Below are 23,587 nucleotides of genomic sequence, written 5' to 3' on the forward strand. Positions count from 1 at the left end.
CCTGTGGGCATCTGGGCAGCCTCACGTGTCCTGGACAGGTGGGTGTGAGCTCCCACACCCTGCCTGTCCCCTTTTCTGTTCACTACGTCCTTCTTCCTCTTCTCAGTCCTCCTTTCCTTCCTTCCACTCTAAGTGGGCTCGGGAAGGCACCAGTCCTAGCCTAAGAGGTACTGTGTTCCCTCCAGCGAAAGAAAGCCTGACTCCAGGAGTTAGTCTACCCTGTCATAATTACAGCTGGGTGCCCGCGTGGCCTGGGCACAGCCCCCAGGGCCTCAGAGTTCTTCCTGGCCACCGATTCCCCTTCTTCATTTTTATTTCATATTTTACTCTTCTACTTAATCATTTTTCTGCAGCGGTCTTCAGATCCAGCCCCATGAAGGATGTTAAGAAAATTCTGGGACAGGAGAGGCAAGAAATAGGTTTTTTTAAAGAATTAAATAACTAAATAGGACATCTTGGCAGGAAAGAGCACACTGTGGTGGCTTGGAATCCAGAAGGTTGGATTCTGTTATTAGTTAAATGGGACAATGACAGAACCTACTTCATTATTAAATTAGACTTTGCAATAAGGAGCACAGGGCAGACGTTAGCAAGTGCCATGGCTGTTATACAACCATGCAGCTTCTCTACTGGCAAGGTGTTATGATCTGTTTTGTCTTTTGATATAGAAGGGAATTTTGCAAAGTAGAAGCTCAAGTTTCACTAGCATTGGACATGTTGCTTGCAAAATGCTGCACGGCAGCTTCATCAAACCAACAATACCATTTGGTTCGACTCTGAGAGTATTTTTAAATTTAAACAAGTCGTTGTAGATATTACTGAATCAAAAGATTGGACAGGACGTGGTTCCATCGTGTAGTGGTCAGCACATCTGCTTTACACACAGAAGGTCCTGGCTTTGCGCTCTAGTGGATCCATGGTCCATGGTCTACACTCATGCCACCTTGAACAAGTCTGATGTCTGATTTCAGAAGCTAAGCAGGATTGGACCTGGTTAGTACTTGGATGAGAGATCACTCAGGAAGAACAGGTGCTGTAGGCATAAAAAACAAAGATTGGACATGGAAATTTGGATGTTGGTCTTTTATTGAAAGATTTGTCATCTTAGAGTGTACATCCTGATAGCGACGAACTGGTGGAGTTGGTGGTGGTCGCCCCTTTAGAAGCCCAAGTTCTATAGGCATCTCGGTCCAGTCCGGCTTCTGCTTTTTATGATCTGTCTGGTCTGTGGAGGCCAGTTGTATACAGTGTGGCAGGGAGTGAATGGGGAATTGATGTGGAATTGTGTTTGAGCTGTCACAGTGACCGAGGAGTGGGGGTGACAGGAATGACGAGCAATTGTCCAGGATCCTTCAGGACTTTCCAGTGCCACTGGACAGTCATGTGAGTAAAAAGCTTGTTTATAAAGATCAGAGCCTGGAGTCTAATTCCAATTTCATAACAAAATAAATGCCTTTTTTGGGGGAAGTAATTTTATTATTGTATCAGGCTAGGTTATGCCTCAGTTACAAATAAACCCAAACCTCAGTGGCTGAACATAACAGACATTTGTTTTTCATCATGCTTCAGAGGGAGATCTGGGCTTTTGGAGATCCCATCGCACGGAGCAATTTTGTACCAACATTAAATGCCCCAGCCCTGAAGTGACAGATTTTGCTTCTACAGATTTCATTGGCTGGGGCAAGTCACATGCCACCTCTAACTTCAAAGGAATTAGGAAGTTCAAATTTACTAGTGTCTGAGAAAAGGAGAACCTGGAATATTGGTGAGTAGTATAATGATTACCATAAATGTACTCTGAATTTTCCCAGAATGCAGTGAAATTGACTTGTTTAGAACCTAAGAGTTATTAACCAGTTCAGAGCAACTGGTCACCCAGAATTGTGCTGATTTTGGTATCTGAGATGTTAAGACATTTCCTGTGCTGTCACCATCATGGATATTTTATATAAAGGTGGAAATGTCTGGTTACATTTCTTTTAATGTTAGTTATGCCTCATTTACATTTAGAAGAACATATTATGGACTTATTTCTCTTATATTATAGTTAGGACATTATATTATTTTTTTAAATGTTGTGTGTTGGTAGGTTTTTGATCCATGAATTTCATTTCATTCAGAATTGTAAATAGGGTATTATAAAATATGTATTCCTGATAGGGTAGGCAATTGAATGTGCAGGTAATGATCTCTTAGCAGCAAAACGCAATTCTAAGTTCTTTTAATTTTTACTTTTTGTGAAATCAAATTTGGAGAAAACTTGGTAAGAGGTGATTTGGTGAAGAAGATGTGTGTTTAATTTAGGTCTGAATAATAAAGTTTAGAAGACATCTTACATGTCTGTCACATTATTTCCTCTAATTATCCCTGTGCCTTAAGTGTTCTATAAAGAAGTCCCTCCCCCAAACGTGTATCCCAATCCTTCTTGCAGCCCCCACCCCACCCAAATGTTTTTTACCAAAGCCTGCTGTGTAGTTTGTCCCCTAGCTCCTCCTTCTCACTTCTCAGGCCCTGTTTCTTATGCCTTGGGGTTTTCTGTCTGCTGCCTTCGCCTGAGTGTGGTTCCACACTGTGCCCATTGCCCGTCACTCTCACTTTTCTTTCTCATTTTTTAGAGGATTCTCATGACATTGCTTAGATCCCATCTCTCAAATCTGTCCTGCCCTTCCAAGCCCTGTGCCATTGGGTTTGCAGTCACCCTCCAGGATGTCTCTCTGTATATTGGTGCTGCACTATCTCTGTCTGTCCCTGACACCTCAGCCCATGGACTTCCTAAGGCTCAGGGCTGATCTTATCACTTTCCTGCTTCCAAATATTCTTTTGTTTCGCCATCACAGGACACTTGGTCTGGTCTATGTGCTACAGATGCAGATTGCTCACTTCTCTTTGCTATGGCCTAGAAATTGAACTATGCAGCACCTTGGGGTGGTTTGGTGGTTTGCCTGAGCCCAGAGCAGTTCCCAAAGAGACAGATCCTCAATGGCATCTCGAGTTAGCCCATCGGCTGAGAGTGTCTGGGGCTTTACTAGTTTTATCTCATGTGCACAAAGTTCACATTGTGGTTGGCATGTTACAATCTAGGAGATCCTTACTATCTGGACAAAGTTGGTATCCCGTTGCCAGGAACAGCCAATTAAAGTCAAAGCACTTTTCTGAACGGCGCACCGTGAAGCACACACCATTAGCTATGAGCGCTGTCTCATAGACCCTGTAAGGTGATGGGAATGTTTTAGGACTGTGCTGTCCTCTTTGCGGACACCAGCCAGAGGTGGCCACCTAGCACCTGCAGTGTGGCTCATGAGACTGAGAAATAGAATCTTTACTGTAATTAAAAGAATTGAAATTAAATTGCTCTATTTGGCCAATGGCTATTGTGTTGAACAACACAGCTTTAGACCTATCTTTGAAGTTACAGGAAGTAGAGACAAGAAGAAGTGAAACAGCACCCATAGTAAACAGCAAGACTCTTCCAGAAGGGGCAGCTTCCCCTGGACCTGGCTGAGGAGGCAACCTGATGAGATCAGAAGTACCTGCTGGAAAGGACTGGGTTTTGTCATTTGGGGACTTTTGAATATAAATTGGCTATGAGATATTATAGAATTATTGTTAATTTTGTTAAGTATGATAATGGCTTGTGAATGTGTAGGAAAATACCTTATTTTTTAGGGTTGCATAGAGTATCAGTGGTGACCTGTCACAAGGTATGATTTACTTTTAAATACTTCAGCAAAAGTAAATAAATGATGCAAATGTGGCAAAAGTTAGACAGCTTTTAAGTCTAACTACTCAGAATAAGAGAATTATGTCATATTCCTTGTACTTCTCTGAATACCTATATTTTCATAAGAAAAAGTAAAAAGAAACAAAAAAGAGTGAGTCCATATTCAGTAGGAGCCAATGTTATAAAAGAGTGAAAAATGCCCACAAAATGCCTGATTGAGATTTTGTTTGGAAATGAAAATAAAAATCAATAAAAGAATATGTTTTATCTCATATTTAACAAATTTTTAATGTGTTTGCAACCGACCATTTGCAGGTATTTAGAATGGGTAAAGAATGAACAAATGTTGACTTTTTTTGCACAATTTCTTTGAAAACTACACGATATCAAGATATAGCATCATTCATTTCACATCTAATTGACAGTGGGTCTGTAAGAGGGTCCAAACTATTTTGGCCTCATCTTATTTCTCAAGAACTCTTCAATCTATTGAGAGACAATCATACCCTTCTGTGTGTGTGTGTGGCAACATTTCCATTTTATTTCTGTCTCAATGGATGTAGCTAGTACTCAAGCTAATTGGACCAATTGGAAAAAAAATTATCCCATCATTCACCATGCTGTTCATCCTTCTGGATGCTTCCATCAGATGGCTCATAGGAAAACACAAGCCATTTGCGGTACTGGTACTATTTCAGGTGTTGAATGATGTGGGTATTTGGTGTCTTTGTTAAAAGGTGAGGGCAAATCAGCATGTGAGCATAAAGCGTCCTTTGTGTGTATCAAAGTCCAGATGAGTGTGGGAGTGTTTCATCTATTTTTCCCCAGAGAGGCCTGTAAACATTGGGCCTGGTCTGAAGAAAGGGTATCAAAAGGGAGGGGAATCCTCTCTATCCTATTGTGAGAGTTTGCTGGGTGGTAGATGATGGCTGAACTCTCTGTGGGGAATGCACCAGGAGGCGTGTAACTATCTGAATCTGATAGAAACTTGCACTCCATCCAAGCTTCAATCCAGGATCTCCATTTCAAACAGACCAACAAATTAATGCAGAAATTCTGCCTGAATTGACCGCTGCCCACTCCACAACCCGGGATTCTGCGGTGGGAACCTCATATGCTGCACACCGATGGCCACTGGGGGTGGGGGCACAGCCTGCTCCTGCTTGCTGGCCTGTCCAGGTTGGGGGCAGAATCCACAACAGAACTAGAACCTCCTGTGGCCAACAGGAGGGAGGCCTATGTGGCCTGAGGCCAAAGCTTGGTCCGGGGCCCCAGTGGCTGAGGAGGGGTCCTGGCTGTGGTTCATCTCACGTGCTTCTCTACATAGTGAGGACAGAACCTTTCCTGTGCTCCAAAGTGACCTTGGGCTTCATCTTCACCTTGCCCTCATAATGCTTTGGTGAATTTCAGGTGATTGTGGGAACACGGTTGTCCAAGATGCCCTGCATTTCTAGTGGTCGGCTTTGAAATTCGAGCAATGCCGATGCATCAGCTGTGAGCAGGAAGACTCTGGATCATCCATCGTCATACAATTAGAAAATCTAGTCTCCTTTCACTCTCCCACACCCGAATTCTCATCTAATTTTTGATTAGCATTTGCCCTTGAACCACTTACAAGGCTTTGCTTCACAGTATCAGAGCGTCCTGGACTCTTCCTTGTGGATTCGGGATTGCTTCAGGGAGAAATGAGAGCAGAGTCGCAGACAAAGGATAAAAACCTGACGGGTCAGGAATATCATCCAACTGTCGGGAACTGCCTGGGTCCCGGGAGCCATCATTTCACCTGATTCCCAGGAGACAGGTGCCTCCCCAGCACCCTTTGTCTGCGATGAGAATGTTCATTTCTCCACAGGGCTTTCTTTTTTGGTCAACTATAGAGCAAAGGAGCATCGAGTCAGCATCACAGCTTTCTTTTCATGTCTCTATTCCGAGCTAAGTGATCCAGAAAGTATTAGGCTGAAACACCTCCGACCTTTCAGAAGCTGCCTTCTCACTGAGAGTCGAACCCTTCCCTTTTGAGTTCATCTCCTTTTCAAATCAGGGGATTCACGCGTTCCACATGCTCCCATGAAACGGTCATGCACCAGGTCTGCCAGTCATCTTCAACTTCCTCTCACCTTCCACCAAAGTCTTTTGCTACTATCTCTGTGACTAAACGGAAACCCATCCCATCAAGTCTACACAGTGATCCAGTTTGTCCACAAGTCTGTCTTCACCAGAAAGCCCGACTTGACATTGGCGCCCCAAACCCTGCTGCGGTCTGTCATTTTTAGCAAATGAAACTTAGGCAAAATATGTGGCTTCAGAACCATAGGAAAATGTCAAGTGTGCTCACTCATTAGCCAACAGCCGTTTAGACCCTTGTGTGCTCAGCACTAGTTGCCTGGTGGTTGACCGTCACCCTGGCACTGACCTTGTTTACGTATGTTGTCATCCTCCTGCCACCTGAGGCCCTGGTCACCCCGGCCTGTTGTCTGAGCCTAAGAGTTTGCCTTTGCCTGTCTTGTTTCTTTCCGTCTTGCCCTCCCAGGTCCACATGGGAGTAAAATCTGAAAGGCCCTATTTCATTCAGTCTCCTTTTTCCCTTCCCTTGGTGGACTGGGGGACTGCTTTGCCAGGGTCACAGCATGTTCATGTGAGTTGTTCAGCTGGCAGAGGCTGGAGTCCCAGAAAAACACAGCTCCTAAATTCCCAGGGCTGTTGGGTGACCACCCATTTTTAGACTAAAGACTGGCGGCTGCATGAGCCACTGGACCGAAGGAGTCAGCCTGTGGCATTTGGGCAGACAGATTGCAGATGAAGACACGACTCGAATTGAGAAAGTGTTTGATGCAAGGTAGGTGAGGCTGGCTGCCCAGTAGGCCGGTGGCTAAGGGCTGGCCATCTGGTAGGAAGCCAGGCAGAAATCTTGAGCCTTGGCTCTCATGAGGTCTCCAGGAACACTGGGGCCAGTGGAGAGTGCACACCCTGATCATCTCGTCTGGCCTCAGTTGAGGCTAGGGAGGAGGTGGTGCGACTCAGTAGTGGGAGGCCAGAGCACTGTGTGGTACTGATAGAGTCTCCGCTGTAGGTAGGAGGGTGGAGCACTCATTTGAAGTTCCAGACATACAAATACCACCTTGGCTGTTGAATTCAGCCTTCTGATCATGGCACCAACAAGGTGGTTATCACTGGCTTCCCACCTTCAATGGCAGCAGGGATGAAGAAACCAGGCATCAGGGAAGGCCAGGGCCAAGAGCTGGCCAGGTGCTCTCTTTCACCCTGGGGACCAGGCCCTCAAATGTCCCGGCAGTGAAGGATGTGGGAGTCACTGCCCTGCCCACACCTGGAAAATCAGCCCCTGACCAGGCACCTTGGAAACTGTGGGGTAGCCATCCACTTGGGTTCAAGTTCCCTCTCTGCCCCGACTGTCCAGTTCACCAATATTCATGCTTTCCCTCGACATCTCTGGGCTGACAAACAAGGGACCAAGAGCCACCCTTCCAGCCCAGCACCCTCTCCTCTGGAGGTTTTCCTTTCTCCCTGACCCTGTCTTCACTTGGCTCTTCTGTGTGTATTCTAGCTTCTGTGTGTATTTTCATTATTCATCCCTGGACATTAACAGTGAGTGTTTAGAGCTTAATGGGGCTGAACCAGGTCTAGAAGTCTTTATCATCCCCACTTTCATGTACTAAATTAGCTTTCAAAGAGAGATAAAAAAGGATGTCTCATGGGAAATAATAGAAAATGACTTTGATGATGATGTACTTATCATTCAAGAATGTTGATTTTAAATGAATGTCCTTGTTAACCTGGTCACTGCGACAATAAATTATTTTTAATTAACAAATTGACAGTCCTCTCCTGTCTACCTAGCTTATGTGTGTATTTTCATTATTCATCCCTGGACATTAACAGTGAGTGTTTAGAGCTTAATGGGGCTGAACCAGGTCTAGCAGTCTTTATCATCCCCACTTTCATGTACTAAATTAGCTTTCAAAGAGAGATCAAAAAGGCTAAATACTATATGATTCCAACATTCTGGAGAAGGCAAAACTGTGTAGAAAGTAGAGATCAGGAGTTAGTGCAGAAGGGGGAGATGAATAGGTGGAGCACAGAGGATTTTTAGAGCAGTGAAACTAATCTGCATGATACTATAATAATGGATACATGTCATTATACATTAGTCAGACCCACAGAATGTACAATGCCAGGAGTGAACCCAAATGTAAAACATGAACTTTGGATGATCATGACATCTCATTTTAGGTTCACTGATTGTAACAACTATACTACTCTGGTGCAAGATGTTGATAGTGAGGGAAGCAATGGATGCCCACGGGGCAGGGAGTGTACGGGAATTCTCTGTATCTTCTGCTCAATTTTGCTATGACTATAAAACTCTTCCAAAAGGGATTTGAAATCTCTAACTTACACAGATTTTTAAAAAATCTACAAAAAGAAATCAGACATGGGCCTACTATGCTTACTGCCCTAGCAAATGAACATTTAATTCTATCAGAAGCAACACAAGATTGACATCCTTATTCCAATATTCAAGAGGAGGAATTGTGGTTCTAAGTGTTATATATCTTGCTCAGAGATCACAGAGCGATAATAGGATTCAAACTTGTCTGATTCCATAATCTGAGCTTCATTACTAAACTGTGTTCTTTGAGTAGAAAGTATAAAACTCTGGCCTCTCTATGACTTGCCCTGCTAACTTTAGGTCACTAACCTCACTTATGTAGAATATTTATCATTCATTAAATGTTCATGATTTTCACAATCCGAGATGGCTTACAACATTTAGTTCTCATCACAATCCTAGAACATAATTTTTATTAGCTCTTGTCATTAAATGGTGAAACTGAGATTGGGAAAGATTAAGATATTTGTCCAGGCTTGTATGTCAAGACCACTGTTATACGAAGTCAAAGCTCCTTTCAAAGTGACACATTTCTGGCAAGACTTGAAAGTTGCCTGAGTTTTCTCATTTATATTTTCATATGCACATAAGAGGTATAAATCATAGAAATTGATATGAAGTTATACTTTTAAGTTGCCTTTTTTTAGTTTTCATAAATTTCACTTCATCGTAAGGAAAGAGACATCATGATTTTGCTTGCATAAAAGTTTTATTAAGTAAATGCATTGAGTGCCTTCTTTCTAACTGGAATTATATCAGTGAAAAAAAGATTTCCTAGCCTCATGGAGCTAATATTCAGTGGAAAACTGACATATAATAAAAATATGAGCTAATGCTTTGAAGAAAAATAAAGAAGAAAAAACGTTAGAGGTTGACGAAAGTATCATCTCGTTTGGATAGTGTCATCAAAGAGAGCCTACCCCAACAGATGATATTATGCAGCTAAGAGAAAGGTATGATTCCAAAATTTTCAGGTGTATTCAGCTATTATTTTGATATGGGTTAAACATATAGAAACCATATTCAAAGGTGTGAACAAGACACTGCATGATTGATGTTCCATGCACAAATGTTGATAATCACCTCATACATAGGACATTTTATGTGACAATCAAAGCTTAAATTTCTAAAAATGTCCACAAATCATCATTATACCTTTATTATAAGAGAATCACTCCTGCCTTAATCAGTGTGTACTGTATTTTTTTGACACATAATTACTAAAATGTTCGTTATCTATCTGAAGCTTCTCCTGGCAACTCAGAAATGGAAGATATTTCACTAGAGAGAGGCAGATAAACAGTGACCATTGACATATGTCAACCTGAACTCAATAGATAACAGAATAATAAATAAATACCAATATAGAAATTGTGAAATGATGGCAGGCTAGGTTAGGGTAGTTAAGAGTGAAATAGTAAAGATATTGTAATAATTATTCATAGCATTCAGAATATTCGACAATATGTAACTTAATAAACAATCACAACATTGAGTCAACAATAATATGTTCGATCATGTTCAATATAAACTGTCCAAAGGCAGAGGGGCATGGCACATATTTTAGAATAATTAAAAATATATGTTGTTTAAAATTTATCATTTTTTTTGAAAGAATAAGCTTTAGGCATCAAGATATAGCACCTTGAGAAATATTCTCTAGACTAGTGGGATTGCTTAGATAATGAGCTATTAGAATTTATAGGGCCACAAAAATCGTGATTTATACTCAAATAATTAATGTTATGATTTATTTCTTACATGCTGCATTTGAAGTTATATTGATGCATTGGTCAAAGCATTCTGAAGAATATCTTCTCACATCTAATTTTCATTCCTATTTGAAAGTACTCTCAAAACTGTCACATATTTCAAATAAAGCTATGTATTCCAGGAAAAGCACAAGCTAGATAAATTATTATTAAAGTAGTGTTTTAAAATGTATGTTTAACCTAAACATTATACTGATTTAAATAATCTAATCCAATAAAAATTATAAGTGTATGAAAATAAATATATAAGTCAACAAAAATTCATTACTCAGTAAGATCTATCTTTTTTCCACTAGCATAGCGGGCACATGAGAAACAATGACTTGCATATCCAGCTGATTGACCACGGAGACCTGAAAGCAGACAAAAACAGCATTTGTTTGGCTTTTACTCATTAACACTTCTATAATTAAAATAACATTTATTTCTTCCCTCCTCTGCATCGACATTTTTAAATTTAGGGGAAAATGATATTTTTGGTTATGCAATCTCCGCTAGATGTGGGGACATGTTGAGAATGATAGATTGTTATTTACTTAGAAGTTACAGATCTCTAAATGACTTTGATTGTTGTAGATTTTCTTTCTTGGTTATTTACTAGGACATAAGAGAGGTGTTTTTGTTTGTTTTAACGTGTTCTTTAAGGACACTCAGAAGAATGATAAACACAGCTTTTAGATGCTATAAATATCATGAGATCATTTATTCATTGTGACTAGGAATCTGGGATATGACTACTTAGAATAATTCATTCCATGTAAACATATATCTATATATCTATATATTTATATATATCTATATATATCTACACATACATAAAGTTGGCTAAAGCAGATGTGACTAGGAATCTGGGATATGACTACTTAGAATAATTCATTCCATGTAATCATTATATATCTATATCTATATCTATATCTATATCTATATCTATATCTATATCTATATCTATATCTATATCTATATCTATATCTATATCTATATCTATATCTATCTATATCTATATCTATATCTATATCTATATATATCTATATATAGTCTTTACATCTGCTTTAGCCAACTTTATGTATGTGTAAATAAAGATATATATACATACAAATTTACATATGGGCTAAAATAAATTTGAACAGTTGTTTATGATTTGTCCTATTTATTTAATATTTGCAGAATTCTTTATATTCTTATTTAGAAAAACAAAGAAAACTAAAAGCATTTATTCCCTGCTTACAACATATGCTTTACTTTTTTTCTCAATATTCTGCAGGCTTTAATTCATTTAATTCTAATAGCTACCATATCTAGTAGTTGTAATTATTATCCTAATTTTAAATAAGAAAACTGATGAAACAAGTAGACATTTAGTAACTTGGACCCAGTTAGTACAGGCTGTCTGACTTCAGAACATATGCTCTTTACTATGCCCTATATGGGTATAAAAAAATGTAAAGTCAAATAATATATTCTAGATTAAATTTATCACCATAGAGCTAAAAATAATTTATCCTAGGGGACGATTTTATGTTTACAAGTATGTTTGATAGAGCTGCTCACAGATTCTCTATCAGGAGTCACAAACTCAATGTCTTTAGGGACCAAGAGGTAACTTAAATATATGAAGTAACCAAAAGTATGAAATGATAGTGATAAATAGAAGTGAGTCTACAACCTGTCTGAAGAGGTCAACTACTAATGCATCTGTAGTGAATATTACCATGTGGTAAAACAGGTCCAGATTTGAAATATTTACAACTAATTAGAAATTTTTCAGACCCTTGTGCAAGCTCAATAGTTATGTTTTGCAGTCTATGCTAAGCCAAGCATCTGTTCTACTACCACCTATGAGCAAATAGTTAACAATGCCTATTACAACCCTGTATCCCTAACTCATTATAAGTGTCTGGAACTAAATGTTTAAATTTTTTCCTTAAACACATAGATGAATCTTGTGTCTTCACAAAAAAATATAACTTCATTAGAGATGAGATTATCACAGTTTTTGTGTAACTTTCTTTTCTATCCATCCTGAGTAAAAAAAGATACAGAAGTTACATAGAAGTATTTTTGTTTTGTTTCCTGTTGTTTATTTTTGTTTTTAGTAGTACATACACATGGACAAAATCTCTAGGATTATGTATATGATATTTATGAAACTTTTTTCTCCCTCCCATCCTCCCTTGCTTCCTTCTTTTTCTCCTACTCTCCCTCTCTTTCTCTTTTTCTTTTCTTCTCTCTTTTCTCTTTCAACATTGAATCAAGGAATGTAATAAAATGAAATGAAATGAAATGGAATGAAATAAAATAAAATAAAATAAAATAAAATTTGTGGTCAAAAGCAAATGACCTGAAAGAAAAGTAATCATGGGTTGTTACCTTAACATGAATAGATTCCTCATCCTCCTTTGTAGTTTGGTTGAACCATATGATGGAGTACTAATCAATGTAAAGTAAGTGCAAAGAAAAAAATAAGTATTCTTAAATCTGTGTGAACCTACCCTTTCACTCCCAACCTCTATCTGAATAAAGAAGTCAAAGAAAAGGACAAAAACACAAGTTAAAGAAATTGAGTCCCTGAATCTCTAGATGTAGGAAAGCTGTCAAGAACATCACCCAACCATGCACACGCTCATTGCTATGTCTTGTGAGAGAAACATCAAATGTGTTTGTTTAAGCTGCTGAAATTTTGAAGTTTTTTGTTACACCATCAGTCAACCATGATAAACACTCATTTGTCATGCTGTTTGTCATGGATTCATTACCATGGGATCTATTACACATAGCTATTAGGTTCTTATTAATTGTAGGACAATGAAAAACTTGAATGTTAGTTATATGTGGGTTCAGGGATTTAATAGAATTTCCTCTTTATAAAAATATGTTCTGAATTTTGGAAGCTCATACACAAGTAAACTTTCAGAAAGCAGTCAATTCACGTGCTAGGACGTCTATTTGGAAACGAAATTTGGCCTAGCAGATATAAGGAATCCTATTGTTTGTCTTTTAAGAATAGTCAGTAATTTTCCAGAAAGAAAAATTACTTTTTCAAAGGGAATTTTTAATTTGTTAATGAGCTTAGGGGCTAAATTCTGACCGAATTAACAAAACATTTAAGATGTAAGATCTTGTGGTATAAATAAGTAAGTAAGTAAGTAAGTAAGTAAATAAATAAATAAATAATGCTTACGATTTATCAAAAAGATCTCCCAATTTTAATAGCTTTTGAAAATATCCTTTGTATTTTTAAGTTATAAAAATTATGTATTTATAATTTTGATAAAAAAACAAAAGTCATACTGTACTTAACCCCACAAGTAGTTGTCTCATACTTACTGTTAATAGTTGTCTTTAAAATTTTAAATCTTTTTGAAGTGCTAATATATGATTTATATAGGATGTACTTATTTTTGACTATGCAAATGGCGAATAAGCTTTTACAGTTTAAATTTTTATTTTTCACAGAAATCCAACATCCCTGAATCTTTGGTTTCCTCTATCATTTTTTGGCAAAGATATTTAAATCTTTAAGTTAACTAGATATTGTTATGCTACTTTTCTAGTATAGCCTCTTTGCAAATAGTTCTAGAAATATGCATGACTGTTTATTATTCCAAATGTTAATAAAATTGTGCTTATGTAGCAGAATTTTTTAATGTTTGATATAATAACTAACATTTGTATTTTTTGAACTATTTGCAAATGTCTAACTACTATGCTGCATAATTGAAACTAACAAAATATTATTGAATATCAACTGTAAACGAAAAATAAAAAAATATTAAAACATTCTTATAAAACTGCTAAATTTCATTCTTTACATGTTGATAACTAATAAAAATGTTTAAGAAAATATTTCCATCATTGGAATCCATCTTTGTCTCTAGGTATAGTCTCACACACACACAAAAGAAGGAATATTGTGAAGCACAAAATTCTTAAAACAGAGATTGCCGATTTATGTGTTTTATTTCTAAGTTCTTTAGATTCTTTATAAGAAACCTTTCATATTTCCTTTTTTCCCCACTTGTTCCCATATAGTTTAGTGCCATCCAATAGAAATATAATCTGTGTCACAATATATACAAGTTATAAAATTTAAAATTTTCTGGTACCCAAAATAAAAAGATAAAAAAATAGTAAAATTAATTCAACAATACATTTAACTATATTGATATTTGATATATTATTATTCCATTATGTAATCAATATAAAACAACTTATTTAAAAAATTTACATTTATTTCATGCTAAATCTTTGAAATTCATTGTGTGTTTTATACTTTTAGAACATTGCAATGCAACTTAGCCGCATTGCAAGTGCTCAGAGGCAAATATCTAACATATTGGACCCTCTGGAGATCCTCTACAGCTCAAGAGACTCTCATCATTCTCTGCTTGGACTGGTCACTGTCTCTTTTAACTGGTTTCTGGTACTACCTCACTTTTCTTAAAAAAGAGGCATTTTAATGGTCTTTTGAGATAAATGTGTATATTCTTTTTTTTTGATACTATACCATGATACTACATTTGGAGAAGGAGCATTCTAGATAGAGCCACTTCAAAAATCTCTAAAGTGAGAGCATGTTTGGCTGTTTGAAAAGCAATTTGACCAACATTATCTAGTTTGAATGACTTAGAAGAAAAGTAGAAAATGAGACCATTGGAGGACAAGTTATCAAGAGCTTCACAGTCTTCTGCAATGACTTGAAAACTTTTCTGAAAACATCGAGGTGACATTAGAAGGTTTCAGTTAAGAAATAATAGGACCTGAATTAAATCTGAGTCACTTTGGGTATTATATTAAAACCGGACTTTAGTGGAGCCTGAGTAGGGCAAGTTAATGAGTTTATACAATGATGTAGTTGAAATATGATGGTGGTTTCAACCAAGTTGTAATAATAGGAGTGTTAAAAAAGGTGCGGATAACATGTAGATCTATGTCTATATTTATATCTATATTTATAACTATATCTAAATAACAACAGTATTTACTACGGGATTGAATGTGTGGTTTGGGGGAAAAAGGAATCAAAAAAGTTTTAGCCTAAGGAACTCAAATATGAGGACTGAGAAGAAACAAACGGTTAGGTAAGAAGTAAATAAGAGAGAATGGTGGCCTGAAAGCCTGGTAAAGGCAACAATCAGTCATGTGTTGCTGATGGTTCAAGTGAGATGAAGACTGAAATTATTAGTGCATTTAGTAACAAGAAACAATTGATCATGCTGACGTAAGCAGTTTTAAAAGAGTGTTGAGAATGAAATTATAATTAAAGAGGTTTTAAGAGATTAGATGCTAAAAAATTAGAGTCAATTCTAACAATGATTTTTTTATGGAAAGACGAATAGAAACGGAGTGGTACCTGGAAGTAGATGTAGGTCAAGAGGGTTTTTAAAAATTATTTTTGGAAGATAGAAAAAAAACATGGTTATGGGAATAATCAAATAAAGGAAGGAGACTGATATTGATAATGTATATAAGATATGGGAGAACTACTCAAACAATATCTTAGAGTTGGTGAACAGAGAACTGGATCTGTTGCACAGGTGCAGGTAATGGCTCCAGAAAAACAGAGAATCCATCTAAAAGATCAGGAAGTAAAGCAAAGAATGCTGGTGTAAATTCTGGTAGGTAGAGATGGATTTAATGATGGGAATGGTGAGGTCACAGCAATAATGTGAGGCAGTGAATTAGATGGTGAGAATAAAGGCTGGATTCCTAGGAAGGAGGAGGGTGTAGAAATAGCAACGCAGTGCACCGAGAATCCTAAACAAATATAGAAAAGAACACAAAGCCATTACGTGACAAGGCAACAGAAGTCACCTCAGAGGAGGTCCAGATTTGCATTATGCAAGGTTTTATCTAAATTAAAAATCTTATCTTCACCCACTCTTACTAAAAATTTTTCAATAGTTTCCTGTTGCTTTTATTAAAAGTTTCAATACTTTTAATATGACCTAAAACTTTTATATGAACCAGATACTTTCATTTTCAGGCCTGTCTCTTATTTCTTTTCCCTCTTACTGAGAAAATATCAATTAGTTATTGAGACCTGTCATCATTTCTCTTCCTTCTTGGTTTTGGCATATTTTGTTCCCTCTACATAAAAGTCTTATTTCTCTCCATATCTCCCTTTCCTTAATTTAAAGGATTTCAGATCTTATAAAGAGTATTTTGCTGAGATAGCTTCTTTGTACATATATATTATAATTTATAAATGTATAACATTATGATTTCTTTGAATTAATTTTCCTAAATACATTTTGGTAATTTTAAAGGTATATTTTATAATTTACGTGCATTAGTTTATAGAATTCAAAGAAAAATCCCATAAAATTCACATTGCTTACATACATATATATATTTCATTTTTTGTAATATTTTTAGTATAAGTGAGTTTATTAGTCTTAAAGCATCACGATGTGCCTATCTTAAATAACAGAAAGAGAAATAATATTATTTCACATAACATTTATAGATATTGATATGATTGAAAATCTCTGTCAGCCATAATATCTCCTGTGCCAAAAGCTTATTGGCTTAGACTGGCCTTTGTTTATTCTATGCAGCTTTACTGTTATATGTGAGAAAGTTCTGGCCTTCATACCAATCACAATCATGGTGATTGGTCTTTACCATTATCTAAAAAGAATAATATTTGGCCACATATATTATTTGGACAAAGGTTAAATGTGTCCAGAGAACCAAATGAAGAAATCTGTGAAAGATAAAGATTTAATAAGATGTAAAGAGCAAAAGAAAAATTACACTTGATTCTGTCTGTAAGTGACAGATAGTTCCAATAATAAATATAATTTTTGATGAATCTAATAAGAGAAAAGTCCAAATAATGATAGATATTCCATAGAATAGATGCACTGGTATTGAATATTTTGAGTAAGTGTTAATATCAAACCACCCTTGGGAATAATCTACCACTGAGCTTGTGTAAAATGAGAAAAAGCAGACTAGAAAGGTGATGTTACTGACTGAAGTCAAATATAACAGTCAAGGCTCATCAAAATCATCAATGGGGATTCTGGTGAAACAAAAAAATCATCCGTTGGGACATAATCTTGTCTCAAAATATTTCCTTTTTTTTTCTTAATTACATGAGGCCTAAAAGTAATTTAAACAGTAATAAAAAAAATCTTTTAACTTCTACAGCACAACTCTGTAAAGCATTTTATAATTTTAAGTAGCTCCAGCCAACTTTATATTAAACATGAGATCCACAGACCAAAAAGAAATCTAATGCCTATGACATTGCTGTTATAATCATATATAAAAACATATGCTGTATTTCCTAAATGACAAAAACAACAACCATAAAGCTACATTTTTTATATTCTAAACTATACCTATCAACAACCTGAATGCAAATTAATCACTTCATAGAAAACTGATCTCAAATAAATTTAAATGTTTTATGAGTTAAAAACACTCATCTCCGACTAGTATTTAATGTACCCCCTGATCTGAAGTTTTATCTACTTACAAGTACATAGGCTTTGTCACGTAGTCTCTTCCCATAGTCATCAGTTGCGATGACTTGAAACTTGAAGTAGGACCTTCTCATATTATGGAAGAGCATAGCAGTTTTGATATGCCCTGTATATGTTTCCACCAGAAATCCTCCTTTTTCCTCTTTGATTGGAGGTATTATGAGTCTGTATGCCATGGCACTATAATTTTCAGTATCTTTATCAGTAGCTTAGGAATAGGAAAACAGGTTATAAATAATCAAGGAAAAAATAACTTTTAGTAAAGGCCTTATTTAAGTTTGTAAGATTGATATTCCTTGTGTAGTAATAATACAAAAAAGTCTATTTTTTTCTAGATATTATGTAGATTTATAGACTTTATGTCCATGGAGTCGAATAGGTGTCATTAGAATGATAATAACCACTGAACTCTGAATTAAAATACATAGACACTAGCAGAGTCCAGTCTATGAATCAAGTGTTTTGACTGGCATGTCAAAGGGGTTCATCTCTGGGATGTGGTCCAAGTTAGTTTAAAATTGGGATTGATCGTTTCTCTAACCATTGTTTTGTATATAAGCATAATATGTGATCATGTGTGTGTGTGTGTTTTATCTAACTTATTTCCTAAATGGAAAAACAATGAAATAAATACATTTATACCTCAAAAAACAATAAGACAAATCAAAGTTCAGAGCTTTTAACCAGTAATCGCAGCGATACACAAAGACATTCTAATTAGTTAATGCCATGTCATAATTTGAGAGGGTTAGAATACTAATCCAACTTCCTTTTTCAGTATCTTTTATCCTGATTAACCATATTTATTCCTGGTGATACATGCTTACTACCGGCATGTTAAGGTTTCTTAATATTTAGAATTAAAAAAAGTAAATAGTTGCTTACTATATGTTACATGTGTGTGTGTGTGTGTGTGTGTGTATGTGTGTGTGTGTGTGTGTGTTTGATAAAGCTGTGAGCCTAATATATTAGGCTGGCTTTATGGCTTCTACTTAAGAGAAATTTTTCAGAATGTCAATTTAAGAATTATTTCATAATGAAATACTTAAAAGCGGAATTAATCTTAGTGAATTAATATAAAGCTATATACACCTTACTCATGAAACTAGATACGTAAAGGTTATGTTTTTATTTTCATTATCTGATTATTCTCAGTTTAACCAGTGACATTATTATTAAATATCATGTATCAAGCATTTCTGTTTTGCCATTACAATACTGAAAGGTCTATAACAGTAATCATTTTTAATAAAATAAAAACTCTCAGAGGAATGCATTATTCTAATTATATATATTAGTGCTGTCCAATAGAACTTTCTGCAATGATGGAAATGCTCTAAGTATGTTCTGTCCAATACAGTAGCCACTAAGCACATATGACTATTGAACATTTGAAATGAGGCTAATGTGACTAAGGAACTGAAATTATAGTTTAATTTTAATTAAATTTATATAGTCAAAGTCTACATAGTAATTGGTAAAGTTGTGATATAATAATGACAATAATAGTAAATAATATAAATGTGTATTAAAATGCAGCATGAGCCTGACTCTCTAGCTTTAAATTTGATATATGTGCTTAACCACATATATGTTAAGCACATATATCAAATTTAAAGCTAGAGAGTCAGGCTCATGCTGCATTTTAATACACATTTATATTATTTACTATTATTGTCATTATTTTAAGTCAGGCTTAAAAAAAAACTCCAGATATTTTACTTCAGGATAAAGTATTTCTTGATTTTTCCAAGAAGTTAAAATTTTCACCTTTAGAATAGGACAAGCTCTAACTACCATCAGCTCATCTCTTTAGATGATCTGGATGGTTTACATAATGACAGAGCTTAGTTTGGCATTAGAGGAATGGTAATTAGATTTCAACATTTGGTTAAAGAGAAAAAGAGAACAAAGAAAAAATAGTTATCAAAGGTTTTCTTTTTAAATTTTGAACTTCAGAGATTTTACTCATTTAACACAGCACAGCATAAAAAATATAAAAGCACATTTCCAACTAAAGTTAAAATCAGAGTTTGAATCAAGTAATCAAAGACATTTCTTTTATATATTCTGAGAAAATTTGGGACTAATGCCAACTCACTCAACGATTTGGTTTAATATTATCCTTTAACTTGTGATTAACATGGGCAGTACCCATAAAATAAACTTTTTATTGTCAATGCAAAATTTATTGAGGCTTAACAAACAAGCACCAAAAAAGCAAAAATCTTAAGTGTAGAGCTCAATAAAATTTTGCAAAATATACACATCCATGAGACCAGTATCTGCATCAAGAAATACATTACCTGCATCCCAGAATGTCTTTCATATGCTTTCAGTCATACCCAGCTCCCCGAGGAAACCACTCTCCTAATTTCTAATGCTATAAATTAGTTATGTATATTTTAAAACTTTATATTGATGGGATCATAATATCTGTTCTGTATTTTGTCTAAATTCTTTTACTCAATTTTGTGTCGTGAGATTCTAAACTTTATATTTTAAAACACATCTGGTAACACAACACAATCACATTTAGAAAAGAAAGGTGTTTACAATGAAATCAATGTGATTGCTTGGTACATTAATCTTCTTTGCATAGTTCTTAGTCATTAACTTACAATTTCAATAAGTGAGTAATTTCACTTTATGGCTAATTTATTAAATTATGATAACCACAAAATAGCCATATGTTATTTTAATGGTTTAAGGTGCTCTTTTAAACATATTTTTCCTGAAAAAAAATCATTTAATGCAAAATTTGGGTGTGGAGTGAATAATTATAACTCAGGGATATTTATTTCTTTTTATAATTTTTATAGTATATTTGGAATGAATTGTCAAAAATGAGATATAGGATTTTTAAAAAATTATGTTTACTGGACTTTTTTTTTTTCAAAAATATAAAACTCGACCTGTTGTTAGTAATGACTTCACTTTAAATTTCTGTTTCTTTGAAGGGGCTTGATCCTCTTTGAAATCTCAAAGTTCTCATTTCAGAAACCGCTTTTTGAAGATGATTGACAGAATCATTAGTATTCTTTCAAATCTCTCTGCTCTCTCTCAAGTATATGTAGTGGAATACTAATAAGTAAAACAGTGAATGAGAAAAATTCCAATAGGTACTATACTTTTAGGATTTTCAAGTTTAACATTGAGTCTATTCAATTTTTAAAGAACAATGGATTTAAGATTGAAATCTATGTATAAGATGTGACTGATAAATGTTTGGTGTGTATAGTAAAATCATGCAGTTAACAATGTTGTCTTTATAAATCAATTACAAAATATGATTTATTTAAATACATTCCAAGTCACAAAAAATACTGACAACAAATTTAAGAACACAATTTTAAATCTGGTTCAAGATGTGAACAAAGTGAGTTTCAGCACAGAGTGTATTGTATCTATTTGTTTCATACTTTTAATAATTTTAATTTTACTTGTTTGTTTTTTGTATTGTATTTTGGAAAGAGGTAGACTCAAAAGTCAGGTATGATTTTAAAAAAAGTCACTTAGAGTTTCAGGTTTCCTTATAAAATGAGAAGAATGTTGCTCAACAAATATTATTTTAAGATATTGTATAGCCAAGTACAGTATAATGTCATAATTATCTAAATTTTTATTATAACATTAAAAAATAACATTTTCCACCTAGACATTTATCAATGAATATGCAAATTAAAGCACAAAACCATGTAAAACTCTTATTCAGACATATTATCATAAGATTGTAACTCCCTTATATAATGCATTAATCAATTATTTTTTCATATTCAGCTCAAGATGCATGTACTTTGCTCTCCTAATATATATGTATATTAGGAGAGCGAAATAAAAAAAATATACATTTTTTCTTTTTCTGCTCTCCTTATTGCTTTCTGGTCATTTTTGAATCAACTATGCATAACTTCTCTCTCAATCGAAATAGATGCATTTATTTGTAGTGTACTTTTACACTTCTTTGTTGCTGAATATAATGAGGCAGTAGGTATCTAGCTCTTAGTCTGCCTCTTTAGCTTCACTTTCATTTTGTATGAATTTCAATGTTTATGTAGATAATACACCCCATAACCCATTTCAAATCCCTTGGCATGATAAACCTTCAGTCTTTTGAACTGACTGACTGCATCAATTCCATTCTGTAACTACACTCTAGTATTTGGTTTTTGGAGATATTGTTTCTAAGAAAACACTCCAGCTCTGGAAGCATAAACTTTAATGTGTAAATTTCTGACCACACTTCTCATCACTTTCTTGTTCAGTTAAGACCACTTCTACAATAACAGTGAGGTTTTAGTTCCAAAATATCTTCTCTGCTCTCACTACTTCAGGGCTTATGTACTTTCCCTCATCATCATAGATTTAACAGTCACCTTGTTCTCATTTTTTTCTCCTTCCACACCTGGAACTTCCGCTTCTTGAATCAATTTAACTACCAATCTACTCTTAAGTAATGGAAGAGTAATGAAAGAAAATAAATAATCAGGCAGACTAATGCTACTATAAGTCCATGATCTCTGAGTGCAACTGTGCTTTTATTTATTTGGAAAAATTGTGTTCTATGTTCTTTGTCTTGTTGCAAAAGTTCACTCTTTTCTTCAAATCTCATATTTTTTCAATTTCCTCCAGTGAAGTTGTAATTCACATAAAAATTGAGGATATCAGTGTGAAATATCTAACTTCTCAGCCTATAACTACAAAAGTACCTATATCTGTACTTATTGTCTTTCTTCAAATCTCAGAGGAACAAATCAACTCTTCTGTTCTGAAGTTCTTATGCCTTCATCTAAATCTCTCCCAACCTTTTATTCTACACACTATTAGACATTTATCTTTCTTTCATTAAAATGAAACAACTTTTTTTACTCTATACTAACTTCTGATACTATCTCCACAATTTTCATATCTATTTTCTAGTTACGTTCCTCAGAAAATATTCCTACAATCATTGCCTCCAATTTTTCACTTCACAGCCATCCCTTAACTACAGCTGGAATTCTGCCGCTCTCATGCCACTGAATCTGTAAAAGTCAATGACTGAAGCTGGCTCAGTCTCAGATCAATGATCACTCCAGTGCCCTTTAAATCACAAAGTCCATTTGCATCATTGGTATGCTGTTATTGCTGATGCTGTAAGCTGACATATATCGAACACTTACAGTTTTCTAGATGTTACATAAATATATACATTATCGTATGACAATTTTTCATTGAATAACTTTTATTATTATTTTATAGGCAAAGAAGTGGAGGCAGAGAGAGATTAGTAATTTGCTCATAATCACACAGATAGTTGATAGCACAGCTAACTAGGTCTCAGTCTAAAACCACTACATTGAATATGTCAGACTTAGTACCAGTACTAAAATCCCAATGAAAACAACATTAAATACTAGATAAAATGTCTTTTAAACTCTTCGTAGAAATATCAAGGAGATAGAAAGACAATAATAAATAGCCAAGTCAAAAACTAAGTGAAGGCAAAAATACAAAAATATTAGTGATGATGGCTTTTACTTAGAGGGTTTTTGCTGATCTAAGTGAACTTAATATTTGATCCATGGGGGCTGGAGTGGCTCAGAGAACAAGATCAAGACCCAAGTCTTACTCATGAAAGTGAGTCTAAAAGATTTCTCTCCCCAGAATACTAAATTCTCACTATGAGTGTGAATGAAAAATCCATGTCTCCTTTCCAGACACGATGGCCACAACCACCCCAAAATTGCAAGGAAAATTTCCTAGCTTAACTCTAGATTTTGAGTACAGTGGAGAATAAACTTCCTTGAGAATTCATAACCAAACACTAGCTCTCATAATTAGCGTTCATATCCTTTATTCACATATCATCAATTTGTTCAACTCAGGGAGAAACCATAATACTCCAAATTTGTACATCTAATGGTTTGAATTCTACCCAAATGAAAAGAAACAAGACAATTGAGAATCTGAGAAAAGTATTTGACTGATAATGGCGTAACATCCTCACAGCAGCAAGCATTTTTAAAGAAACTTCCTCCAACCTACAATTCTGACTTACAAGTTCCAAGAAAGATGAAATGTAGGAATTAAATTATTCTCATAATGAACAAGAAACAAACTATCATGAAAAAGAGTCTGTCGCAACAACATAAAAAAGCAGTCATTCCCACAAAGGCTTTAAATATTTGAATTAGCAGACAAGGAGATATAG

The sequence above is a fragment of the Pteropus medius genome, unplaced genomic scaffold, assembly GCF_902729225.1.
Source record: "Pteropus medius unplaced genomic scaffold, Ma_sr-lr_union100, whole genome shotgun sequence".
Lineage (NCBI taxonomy): Eukaryota > Metazoa > Chordata > Mammalia > Chiroptera > Pteropodidae > Pteropus > Pteropus medius.